We start from the raw sequence: 13143 nt of genomic DNA, 5'->3' as shown, positions 1-13143 counted from the left end.
AAAATATTTTCAAAATATATTTATTATAAAGATATTCATCAATAAGCACACAACATGATAAAAATGGCAAAAGATTTGAATAGATAATTCACCAAAAAAAGATGCTCAAAATCATTAGTCGATAAAGGAATGCAAATTAAAATCACAATGAGATATCACTGCACACTAGAATGGTTAAAAATAAAAAGATTGGCAATACTAAGTTTTAGCACAGATGTGGACAACTGGAACTCCCATGCATTGCTAGTGCTAATAGAAAATGGTACAGTACCTTGGAAAACTGTTCGGCATTTTCTTATAAAGTTAAATATACACTTACCCTATGACCAAGCAATCCTAGTCCTAAGCATTTACTCAAGAGAAACGACTACATATGTTCACACAAAGACCTGCACATGAATGTTCATAGCAGCTTTATTCATAATAGCTCAAAACTGGAAATGATCCAAATGCCCATCATCTGAAGAATGTTTATACAAATTGTGCAGTATCCATACAAAGGTGGAAAGAATAATCTTTTAATTAAATGGCATGGAAACAATTGGATAACCATTTTAACACAATAAAAGGAAGGAAATACTGATACATGTAACAATATTGATGAATCACAAAAACATCATGCTAAGTGAAAGCAACCAGATACAAAAGACTACCTACTGTATGATTCTAATTGTATGAACTTCTAGAAAAGACAAAACTAGAGCAGCCAAAATCAAATCAGTAGTTACCTGGAGCTGGCTATGGGTAGGTAATTTCCTGTAAAGAAGTATGAGGTTATTCGGGGAATAAATGAAAACATTCTATATCTTAATTGTTGTATATACATTATTGTATATACTTGACAAAATTCATTGAATTGTACACATAAAACTGGTGACTTTTATTGTACGTAAATTTTGTCAATAAATTTGATTTTTAAAATATGGGAAATACAAAGAAAAGAAATGTACAGCATACAGAGGGAGCAAAAAAATAGGTGCACATTACCGAGAATGGGAGGAGTTATGGAACATCTGTGACATCTAGCTGAAATTGAAAGTAGCAGTAGTCATGAGTCAGACAAGAAGCAATTCTTTGCAGATGGTTCTTTAAGAGTGAGAAGGCCTGTTTGCCTCAAATGGACAAGCATCGGAATGGCCCCATCATTAGACTGTAATTAGGAGGATGGGGGAGGTTTGGTGAGTTCCATTCTTAAGAATAAAATCGAGAATGGGGATCAGTGGAACTTGTACTTGTCAACGGATAAGGGTGTACAGAAATAGAGACCAAGGATGATGTTTGAGATATTGCAGAACCCTCATCTCTTCTGATCTATTGTTTTGTTACCCCTCTGTGACCCCATAGAAACTTTAAAATGCAAAGACCATTTGCAGATGGGAAATATGAAAGGGTCTGGGCTCCACCCACAGGTAAGTGGTGAGACCGAAGCTGAGATCCTGCAAGCAGGCTGTGTTTAGTTGGGAAGACTGCTCTGGGACCCTAAGGCTTCATCCCCCAGTGAGCTTAGATGGGGAACCAGGAGAGGAAGTATGAAGAATCTCATCCAGATGGGGCCAGGCAGAGAGGTTCTAGAGAAGGGTATGCAATCCAGATCAGGAAAATCAAGAAGGCGAACTTCAAAGGGGTGAAGGCAGAAGGCCCTAGCACACAGTGAGTGGTAGTCAGCCCCTAAGAGGGCCCTAAAGACCTTGTCTCCTGGTATCTACTCTCCTGTGTAGTCCCCTCCCACACTGCATCAGGGTTGGTCTGTGTAACCGATAGAATAGGTCAGAAGTGCTGGTATCTGACTTCTCAGACTAGGATGTAGAAAACACTGTACTTCTGCCTGGCTCTCTTAGCAAATCATGAGAACCAAATCATGAGAACATTCTGGCAGTCTTATGGAGAGGTCCACATGGTAGAAGACTGAGGCCTCTTGCCAACAATCAGCACCAACTAGTCATGTGAGCAAGCCATGTTGAAAGCAGATCTGTCAGCTCCAGTCATTTCATTTGACAGACACTTACGAAGCATCTATTGTACATGACACCACGCACACTTATTAAGCACCTCCTGTGTGCTTGGTTCAACACCAAGCCTTCTCATGACTGGAGCCCCAGCTGACATGCAACCTCATGAGACCAGAACCACCCAGCAAAACCAAATCCGAATTCCTGACCCACAGAAACTGTGAGAGATAATAAATGTTTCCTGTGGTTAGTGTTGCTTTAAGCCATTGGTTTGGGTAATTTGTTTGGGGTAATTTGTAACACAGCAAATAGACAGGGAGAGGGACTCTTTTATGGCGGGTCAGTGGCCCAATACAAGGGTGGGGAGGAGCTGCGGAAGTCAGGCACGACCATCTGACTGACTATATATTTTCTCCCCCCACATGCAGTCAGGTACCCCAAAGTCTCTAACATCTCTATACACGAAGTTCTGCCCTCTCTTCTTGTTCTTGCCTGTCCTAGTTCAGGTCTTTCTAATCTGTCATCTGAATCCTTGCTAGTTTCTCCTAACTGGCCTCCCTCATTCTAGTGTCAATTCCTCTGGTCCATCCTCTCTCGATTCTAGAGCAAGTTTTCTAACATACAAACAGGTTTCTACACACAGGGTCACCATGTCCCCAGGCCCCATCCACCTCTCCAGCTCACCCACCATCACCCCTCACCCCTCACCACTACCGATTTCATGCCCTCAGTTCTCCAACCACACCAAATTTCCCACCATTGCCTAACGCACCCCATACCTTGTACACTCTTGGCTTCTGCTCACATTCTTCCTCCCCTCTGGAATGCCATTTTTTGCCTAGAAAAAAATGATCTCTTATGAATTCCTGCTCTAATATCTCCTTCCTCCATAAAAAGAGTTTTTGCTACAGTTAGTGGCCCTGGGAAATTCTTTTAATGATCTTTCCACCACTGTCTGATTTGGGGACTGCGGCAGCCAAAACTTCCAGAGGTTCATCACTCACATCTTGACGCTCTTCACATAAGATAGGATCAACCGTCCTAAGTTAGGAACTGAGGCCTGATTCTAGCCCATCTCTGACACAGGAACATGTTTGGGCAAGTCGTTCTTTTCCTCTGGGTACAATTTCTTCTTCTACATATAGAAGAGAAGAGGAAGACGTGATCTCCAAAGTCCCTTCTTTAACTTTCCATTCTACTGTTATGGGCACTTTTTATGCTGATTTTCTTATGTCCAAGAGGCCAGGGTTCTGAATTCCTGCCTGTGTGACTCACTGTCTTTTCTCTTCAACCTTATAAAATAGATAGCCACAAGCAGGAAAAGGAAAGTAAAAAACAACAAATAACAACAACCACAAAAAAAAAAAATCCATAAAGGAAAGAGGATATGGCTAGCCAGGAAAGACAAAGATCTGGAGTTCAACCAGGAGCTTAAGTTTTGGGAAGTCAGAGGAGGGAGAAGCCGACAGGTCTAGAAGCAGGTAGTTCCTTTCATTTGACAGACACTTACGAAGCATCTATTGTACATGATACCACGCACACTTATTAAGCACCTCCTGTGTGCTTGGTTCAACACCGGGTGCTGGGTATTCAGCAGCAAATAAGGCAGACATGATCTACACCTTGGAGGTTTAAGTGGGAAAGGCATGGATCTTATTTGCTGTTTCAAAAGAAAACCAGCTGTCTTGCCTAGAATGGATCGTAGGTATTAATTAGTCTCCCTAGTCTATATACATGAGGAAACTGGGGCTGAGAAAGACTGAGATTCTTCATGCACTCTAGAGCCCAGTTCTTAGCCAGCCCCACAATGTGCTGGCTACAGTCTCTGGCCTGTCCATCACGGTGTCTCTATTCATGATATTCATGAAGCAGTTACCGGGGGAGGAGGGGAGGGGAGGGAGGGAAAGGGAGGTGATGGAAATGAGGTGCCCCAGGGTCAGGATGTGCTGGGCTCACACTTCAAGTCCGCTCTGCTGTGATACACTCTTGTTTGAGCCTGGTCAAGAGGCCAGCCATTCCCAGGGGCTCTGGTCAGACGGAACTGTCAGCTACAGGCCGCCCAACAAAGATGTCTCGCTGCATCTTGTTCCTATCGATTACCCACCAAAGCGTCTCTCATTGTTAGACATTCCCCAGGGGCAAGCAGGAGAAAAGGAGTCCTTTCTCCTTTTTTGCGTTTAATGACATCCAATCCTACCCAGTGACTTCTGCCCTCTTCCTAGAGGCAGGAGAGGGGGTGGGGGGAGGGAAAGGAGAGAAAGAAAACGAGGTAGTGAGAAGGAGGGGGACAAAGACAAGGATTGAGGAGACATGCTGAGAGAGAGAGAGAGAGAGAGAGAGGGAGAGAGAAAGTGGAGAGACAGAACCACAGTAGGACAGAGACAAGAGACAGGCAGAAACAAAGCAGCAAGGAGAGGAAAAAATGCAGGTGACAGGAGAGACAAATGCAAAAAGAGAAAAAGATGAAAGGAAGGAAAGGAAACGAGGAAGGGCAGGAAGCTGATGGGAGGGGGTTCAAACTCCTCAGCTGGCAAAAAAAGGTCCTGCATGATTCCGCCTTTGCTACCTACCTCTCCCCTCTTAATTCCTGCCCCTCCTCAAGACACACCTCAGCACCCCAGGCTGTTTCCAACCTCCTTGCTATTGTTGCTGCTGCAAGCACTTTATATATACCTATATGTATGTATATGTGTATATGTTCATGTGTATAGGTATGGATATAGATGATATAGAAATAGATATGGATATATGTTCTAATCTTCCCAAGATAGGCATTGCCATCTCCACTTTACACAAGGAAGGGAAGCTGCGGTCGCAGTTGACTCGTCTGGGGGGGGGGGGGTGGCGGCCGGTTGCTAAATCCTAGGCTCTCGGGATTGCTCGGAGGGTACCGGCGGCAGGGGCTCTTTCCCGGAGGCGAGGGCGAGGCGGGGGACTGGGCCCGGTCCCCGGCGGAGGCGTGCAAGGTGTGGAGGGCGGCGAGAAGGAACAGGCGGGACACGTTTCTTTGAGGGTGAAGAAGCCAAGAGAGTTTATTAGGGGAGAGTACAAGCTTATATCGGGCGGTTTAGAGGGCGGGGTAGCTGTAGGGGTTAAAGGCTTGGATTGGTTCTGAGAGGGCGCAGAGGTTGATTGAAAAGGGGCGGGAGTTGCTCCGGTAACGAAGAGGGTGGAGGGTGCGGGTAATGCATGGGGGGGGGGTTTTCTCCGGCAAGCCCTCCCCAACGGTTGTACTTTGGGGTGAGGAAATGGGGCCTGCATTCGGCTCCACTTTCTCAGGCCCGGGGGGCCGTGGAGGGCGCTACCACCCGTGCCCCACTACCTTTCCTAGGGGCTGATCAGTTCCCCTGGCCCAGGCCCGCCAAGTCAGAACTCGATAACAGTGTCCCGCAGGAAGCTCCATGGCTTGCCCAAGGGACACAGTTGTAAGAGGCATTTCCGTACCCACTGTGCTGCACCCCCAGCTCTCTGCAGGTGGTGAAAAATAACAGCCAACAGTTAGGGAGCAATGACCATGCTTTAGGCAGATGCTAAGCATTACATGCATTGCCTCGTTTAAGCCTTCCAACCACCCTATAAGATACGTGCTATATGGCAGAGACATTCTCCTCATTTTGCAGATGAGGAAACTGAGGCACAGAGAGGCTGAGTAACTTGCTCAAGCAAACAAGCTAGTAAATGGGGAGGTGGGATAGTAAATGTAGGTAAGCTGACTCTAGAGCATTTTCCCTTACCTGCTGTACAGGAGTGAAGGGACCACGGGCTTCCAGTTCTAGCTCCACCACTGCTGCACAATTTTACTACTTCAGAGCCTCAACTTCATCATCTGTGAAATGGAAATACCATCACATTGTCCCAACTCCAAGACCAAGCTGAGGACCAAGGTAAAAAAAAAAAAAAAAAAGAAAGAAAGAAAGAAAAGGTAGTGAAACTGCTTTACAAAATCTAAAGGAGAAAGGAATCTAAAGGAGAAAGTTGTATTGAGCTACAACTAAGTGCCAGGCACTGAATTGTGTTTTCATAGATTAATCTCAATGCAACCTCATCACGAGTGTGCAGTGTCAGCGGTATTAGTCCCATTTTACAAATGAGGAGAATAAGGTCAGCGTGGGAGATAGTCCTGGAACTGAATATTCAAAGAATATTTAAGGAACACTCCACTCCATAAGTGCTTCACACTAATAAAGCACATTACAGTGTACAAAATGATGCATCATCTCCTTTTGACCCTTGACAATCTTGCAAAGCAGGATAAAAGGGTTAGATCTGTTTTGCAGATGAGCATTTTCCTAATTCTTAGACTCACAGAGATTTCAGGACTTACTCATGGTTGCACACCAGGGACAGAATCCAAGTCTTCCACCTCATAGGCAGGCGCCACTGTCCTTATTTTTAGATGGGGAAACACAATCCTTTCAAAGGTCAGGTGACCTGTCCAGGCTCATGGGCAAATGGCTAGCAAATGGTGAGTCTGGAAACTAAATCACTGCAGTCAGACTTTGGAGCTCAGGCTCTACCATTAGCAAACCATGCAAGCCAACCCTGGGGCAAGGAGGTCAGTAAGATCATCTATTCATTCATTGATTTTGTGAAATGCATTCATAATAGCAACTGCCAATTACTGAGCAACTAATTCATGCCAAACCTTTTATCTCTATTCCTGCAACAACCCCGTGAAAAATGTATAAGTATCCCTATTTTGTAGATGAGGAGAGGGAGCTTCAACTCTGTAATCTGTGGAGTTAAGATACGAATGCACATCTACAAAATGCCAGAACGCAAGAACTGTTGTACTAGGGTGTGGGGAGTTATAAAAATGAACTAGACATAGGATTATTTAGTACTCTTTGATTGTAAGTAACAGAAACTAACTCAAGCACATTTCAACAAAAAAGAGGAATTTATGATAAGGATACAGCATGTTTTCATGAACCCTAAAAACAAGAGTGCAGCCAGCCTTTAGAAAGGCTGAACCAAGGAAGGGCAGTTCTGCCAGCAACCCAGATGGGGCTTTCTCTTGTCTCTAGTCTCTACCTTTCTTTGCAGCTCACTTCTCTCTCTGCAAACCTCCTTTCCTTGTCCCCCAGGCCACATGCAGACTGTTGAATTTATATCTCCTTTGTCAAGAGTCCAGTCTAGACAGAGTCAGGATCTCTGGGGCCACTTCCGAGTTGTAGGACATTATCTGAAGGTCCCAACTTGGATCAGTCATCCATCCCTGGTCCAAGCTACTGAGGACATTGGAAGGGAGACAAATTATATGTGTTAGGCTCTCCAGAGAAACAGAACAACAGGAGATAGATGATAGATAGATAGATAGATAGATAGATAGATAGATAGATAGATAGACAGACAGATATGCATACATATATGTGTATATATAATGCATTCCTATAAAAATTGTTTTACTATAAGAAATTGTCTCATGTGATTGTGTGGCCTGGTAAGTCCAAACTCCGTAGGGCAGGTTGGAGGCTAGAAATTCTGGGAGGAGTGATGTTGAAGTCTACCGTCCAAGTCTGCAGGGGAGTCCAGGAAGGAGTGGAGGGTGTAGTCTTGAGGCAGAATGGCTCCTAATTTTGAAATCTCGGTTCTTGCTTTTAAGACCTTCCAACTGACTGGATGAGGACTGCCCACGTTGCTGAGGGTAATCTCCGGTACCTAAAGTCAACTAACTGCTTGTCAATGCTAATCCCATCTATGAAATCCCTCCACAGTAATAGCTAGGCCAGTGCTTGACCATGCAAATGTATACCATAACCTAGCCAAGCTGACACACAAAATTAACCATCGCATTATTCAAACATGGCAGAGGATAGGGGGCAGTCTCCAGAGTAGTAGAGAGGAATCATTAGGTCATGGCCTGGACAAATACCACAAGAGTGTTTCCTACAGATGTGATCCAGGCCCTAAGACACTGGAGTTCAGCAAGAGAGACAGGCAGAAATACCCAAAATCCCAGCTTAGCCTTGAAGGACCCTAAGAGAGCTGTTATGTGCATTTGTATAACAAAGGCTATAAAGCAAATTTTATTATGACTGCAATTTTAGATTATGAAATATTTATATACACAATTCTTTGGAAATCACAACTGAAGATTATTATTAAGGTATTTGCAAGATAATTACATTAATGTTTTGCTGTAACAAAACATTAATATATAAAATTTAAAAAGAAGACAGAAAAGCGCATCTTTTAATATTTAACCATGGCGAAATAACAGTGCAAGGACTTAGGGAGGCAGAGAGGTCTCTTGGAAAGAGCGCTGTTATCACAGATAACTGCATTTGAAATCTAGCTCTGAAATTTACTAGCAGTGTGATACTGGGGAAGTTATACACCCTCTCTGATCCTAACTCCTCATCACAAACTGAAGCCAGTAAGACCAGACTGTTGGCATCCCTGCAACTACTGAATGATATAACTTATGAGTTAAATCATGTCACTCCTCTGCTCAAAAGCCTACAAGAAAAGGCCAAAGTCCTTCACCAGTAGAGCAAGGCCCAGGATGCTCTGCCTCATCCCTGCCCTGGGCCCATTTCATATCTAATCTCATCTTCTGCTCCCCCTTCCTTTCCTCTCTGATCCCCCTCCAGCCACACTGGCTTCTTAACTGTCTCTCAAACCCTCCAAGTAGCCCCTACATAAGGGGTTTGCAACTGCTGTTCCGTCTGCCTGAAATGTTCTACCCCCTGACATCTTTAATGCTCACCTCTTACCTTCAAGTCTTTGCTACAATATCATCTTCCCTGACCACCCTATTTAAAACCACAACCCCTCTCCCCACACTCTCTATCCCCTACTCCTGCTTTTTCTCTATTACACATATCATCTTTAATCAACTATATATTTACTTACTTTACTTATTGTCTGTCTTTCCCCACTAGAATGTAGACTTCATGAAGGTGTGAATTTTTATCTTAGTTCGCTGCCATATTTCAGCACCTAAAACAGTGTCTAGCACAAAGTAGGCAATTCACTAAATACTCAATGAATGACTATGTGAAAGCACTTAGAATAAAACACATATTATGTACTCAATATATATTCCTTCCTTCCTCCCTTCCTTCCATGCCTTCTGAAATGATTGCTTTTTCTTGGGCCCAAGTTAGCTAATAGTTGCATGTTTTCTTTAAATACATAACACATCCCCTATTCACACTACCCATATGTCAGGAATTTTTCTGTCATTTCTATCTTGCATTTTACATGCAGCATGTACATAGAAGGTGCTCCATAAATATTTGCTAAATTGACTAATTTGTCCAAGTCCCAGGAAAGCAAATAATATAAATATTCTGTCACAGCTGGCAATACTTATAATTATCAATTCTTGATAGAGTCTTGATTATTACACTGAAGAATCTACATACCAAAAGAGTGAAGATGAGAGTAAAATCCGGCATCAGGCATGAGAAAGGCCCTGTATTCATATGCTCCCAAGTGGACATCTGTTGTTTTTGTCTGTCCGACTCCCTTAGAAGAGCTACTACTCTCCAGTCTAGTACAGTCATTCTAGCAGAGCTGCCAATCTTAGGATCAGCCCTGCCCCAGCCCTTAGCTCTGGTACTCTGGCAGCCAATCTCAGTGTCCCTTTCCTCTGGCCACAGTGACTCCCTTCCCCATTTTTTTTTTTTTTTTTTTTTTTTTTTTTTTACTAGCAATGTAAGTTTCTTGCTTTTTTAAGTAACAAGATAGAAAGTTTTGCATCAATGCTAAGGGTATACCTCTTTCTTGCTCCATGGAGAAAGTCTGTCAGCAATAGATGAGAAAGAGTGAAACAGAGAGAGAGAGGCAGGTACAAAAGACAGGCAAGGAGCGAGGAAGAGAGGGAATGCAAACAAAAGGAAGACCTGTTGTATCCCCCATACCTGGAACAGTTACTGACACATAGTGGGCATTCAACAAATAGTTGCTGAAAGAATTTGTTGAAGGGGAGAAGGAGAGAGAGAGAGAACTGGTAACGTCATTTGCATCCAGATCCAAAGACTTACTCATTTTTTGCTGCATTTATTTTTGGAGTTAGCGTCATCTGCTAGGCAATGTGCTAGGAGCTGATGCTATAATGGTTGACAAGACAGACATTCTTCCCATCCTAAGGGAGCTAACATTCTAGTGGAGGAGGTAAACAACTAACTAATTAATTTGGCTTGCATTAAGTCAAACACCCCTGGGAGGAAAGCCTTCGAAGACTGTAGTACCACCCACTTAGTGGACCTCTCTTAGACCAGCAGTTCAGTGCACAATAACTCCCCTGCCCATTGACACGCCTCCAATTCTCTGCTGTGTCCCCAGTGGCAATGTCTATACCAGATGACTCCACACCTTGGCTATGCTGGACCAGTCACCTCCTCTCTAGTAGGAAGTGGGAATTTTGTTGTGAGAGACACAGAGAATGAGATTCATTGCATTTGAGTTGTGTTAAAGTCAAACTCTTAGAAAACATTTTAGAATTCCTGCTGCTGAGGTCCCAAGACTGCCCCTGGGCCTTGCCCAACCCAAGGCTTCATTGGTTGATTCTTTTGAGTTCTGTAAACTTCCCCAGGACGCTTAGGCAAATTCCATTTTTTGCTTAAGCTAAGCAAATTTGGGATCTATTTTTTGCAACCAAAAGAAACGTCACTAAAACAAAAACACTTCCTTAACTCACTGGAGAACGGAGACAAAACAGAAAGGAAAGAAAATAAGTAAAATTTATAGAGTGCTTTGGAATTTTCATAAGACTGACCCTGCACCACTTCTTTTAACAGCCCAGCATTATGGACTCCCATTTATAGATGCGTAATCCAATCCTCAACAATGTTAACTTAGAGTTTTGAGATCAGAGAGAACTCATTTTAAATCCAAGTTCTGTCACTTACTACCTGTGTGATTTGGGCAAGTTATTTAACCTCTCTGAGTCTCAATTTCCTTGTGGTAAAATGGGGACAAGCAGTTACATCACTCACAAGGGGTTGTGAGGATGAAATTGGATCTTGGATGTGATGCTCTGAGCATGGATTTGGCCCTGCATAGCTGTCCAGGTGCTCAGGATCCTCTTTCACTACCCTCCCACCCCCTATGCACTATATATGCTCACACAAGCATGCATGCATGAACACACCACACCACACACATACACTCACTTGAGTGAATTGAACAGAGTTAAATAACTGAAAAAGGTTTTGAACCTCGATCTTCTGATTCTAAATGTGTTCTCTTTTTACTACCCTCAAGTTGCAAACAGGATAGTGGGGACATTCAGATCAGCATTATGGAAAACCTGGACTTATTTGGTCTGAAGATTCCGAGGAATATTTGAAAGGTTATCACAGGGAAGAGAGAGCAGACTTGCCCTGTGAGTTCTCAGCGGCAGAACTAGTGCCAAGAAAAGGTAGTACCAGAAGTCAGATTTTTGCTGAGTACAAAGAATTTTATGACGGCTAACATGTGCAATCTCCACAGAGGTGGTGAGATCCCCGTCACTGGTGCTGAGCAAGCAAGTCAGTGACCTCCCTAGAAGGCATGAGAAAAGAATGCAGCCCTGAGATGTAGGTTCCTCCAGATCTTGAGATTCTAAGAGCCTCTGGGTATAAGATGTGTATTTGATATTGCCTGACAAGACACTATTCCTGGAGGAATCAAATTTCATTAGCATCAAATTCCTGTTGAAAAGCCCAGACCTTAGTGGACTGTTACAAAATGGAGTGGAGAGGACAGGCCATTTGTCATCCTTGATATGAGTCCTGGATTTGTCATGTCTTATCTTTCTAATCATCAGGACCAATCATATGATCATTAGACATCCCCTCAGGCACACTTTGTCAGCCTGAGGCCCATGTGGATTAAGTTTGTGTCCTTTGCAGGCTTCTGAAAAGAGTACCTGGCCCAGGGCAGACTGTCAGGAAAAGCTGGCCCCTCGTTGAGCAAGAGTCATGGCTTTGAAGTGGGAGCATTATGTTGTAAAAGTTGCAAGCCTCCTCTCATGGATCATAAATATCTAGATTTAAATCAAACTTTTAAATCCAGGACCCAAGCAAGTCACGAAACCTCTCCACACCTCAAGTTTCTCATCTGTAACACTCCAAGATGCCACAAAGATGAAACAGAAGAAAGAAACACCCTTAGCACAATGCCCAAGGATCAGTGAGTGTGCAGTGAGTGGTGGCTAAGTTATTGAAGCCAATCCACCCTTCCTCACGAACGACCTCCGTGCTGCCCCTTCCCTGCTTTTCCTTCCATCTATTCTTCAGACACCCCAAGCTCTCTTATCTTCTCAGCACTTTGCACTTGTGTTCCCTCCTCCTGGAATACTACCCCTCACCCCACTTTCTCCCAGCTGGTTCCTTGTCATCATGGGGGTCTCACTCAAATGTCAAACCTTGAGGAGGTCCTCCATGACCACCCATTTCAAGATGATCCCTCTCAGTTCCTCTTTGTCACATCATCCTATTTTAATTCTTTCAGAGCACTGATCATCATCTGTAAGTATATTCTATGTTTAATTGTTTATCATAAAGCTGTCCTTTTAGAGTGTAAACTCCATAAGGGAAGGGCCATCAACCGTCTGGTTCACTGTTGTATCCCAGAGTTAGCAGAGTGTGAACAGTCAATACGTGATGAATGAATGAGTGCCTGAATGGACAAATGAACATCATCATCCCATTTTATTGATGAGGATATTGGAGACAGAGGGAAATTTGCCCCATGTCTCACACTGCCCATGTGGCTTTATTCTCTCGCTTTCCTTTGCTCTAAGAGGCTGGAAACTGACAACAACCCAGGGAAAGAACAAACCAGACATCAGGAGAATATCCTAGACCAGAACCTTTGGCTACCACATGGCCTGGCACTGTGCTGCACACCTGACGTGCATTATCTCATTTAATCCCCATGGTTGTAACTCTCTATTCGCCTCAAAAAAATAAATGAGGCACAGAGAGTTTAAGTGGCTTGCTTAACAGCTTGGCAGGGCAGCACTACAAACCCAGAACCGCCACCCCCCAGGTCGGTGAGCCACAGTGCCTCCTCTCCCAAATGCCTTCCCCCTCCTTTCTCCTCTCTCAGCTCCAGCTTTTGTGACCTGTGGGCCTGCAACAGACCAGATGAGACACGGGATTGCCTTTGAGTTTAAAAAGAGCCGGAAATCTTAAAATCTCCTTTGTGAGGAGCTTGCCTGTAATTGGCACAGCCTGATGGCATCTCCCTCAATTTG

General features: G+C 43.8%; 1 protein-coding gene across 1 annotated transcript in view; it reads right to left on the bottom strand.

Annotated features, from left to right (window-relative positions):
• The window catches only part of OMA1 (OMA1 zinc metallopeptidase), a 361372-nt gene that overhangs the window by 113044 nt on the left and 235185 nt on the right, over positions 1 to 13143 (bottom strand). The window contains exons 12-13 of the transcript XR_005215353.1: positions 5684 to 5775; positions 2729 to 2787 (exon numbers count right to left, since the gene is read on the bottom strand). The gene's annotated coding sequence lies outside the window, so the exon portion shown is untranslated. The remainder of the gene's footprint in view (positions 1 to 2728; positions 2788 to 5683; positions 5776 to 13143) is intronic.

The sequence above is a fragment of the Choloepus didactylus genome, chromosome 2 (assembly GCF_015220235.1).
Source record: "Choloepus didactylus isolate mChoDid1 chromosome 2, mChoDid1.pri, whole genome shotgun sequence".
Classification (NCBI taxonomy): Eukaryota; Metazoa; Chordata; class Mammalia; order Pilosa; family Megalonychidae; genus Choloepus; species Choloepus didactylus.
The sequence above is the reverse complement of the archived record's forward strand: the minus strand, read 5'-3'. Positions and strand labels throughout refer to the sequence as shown.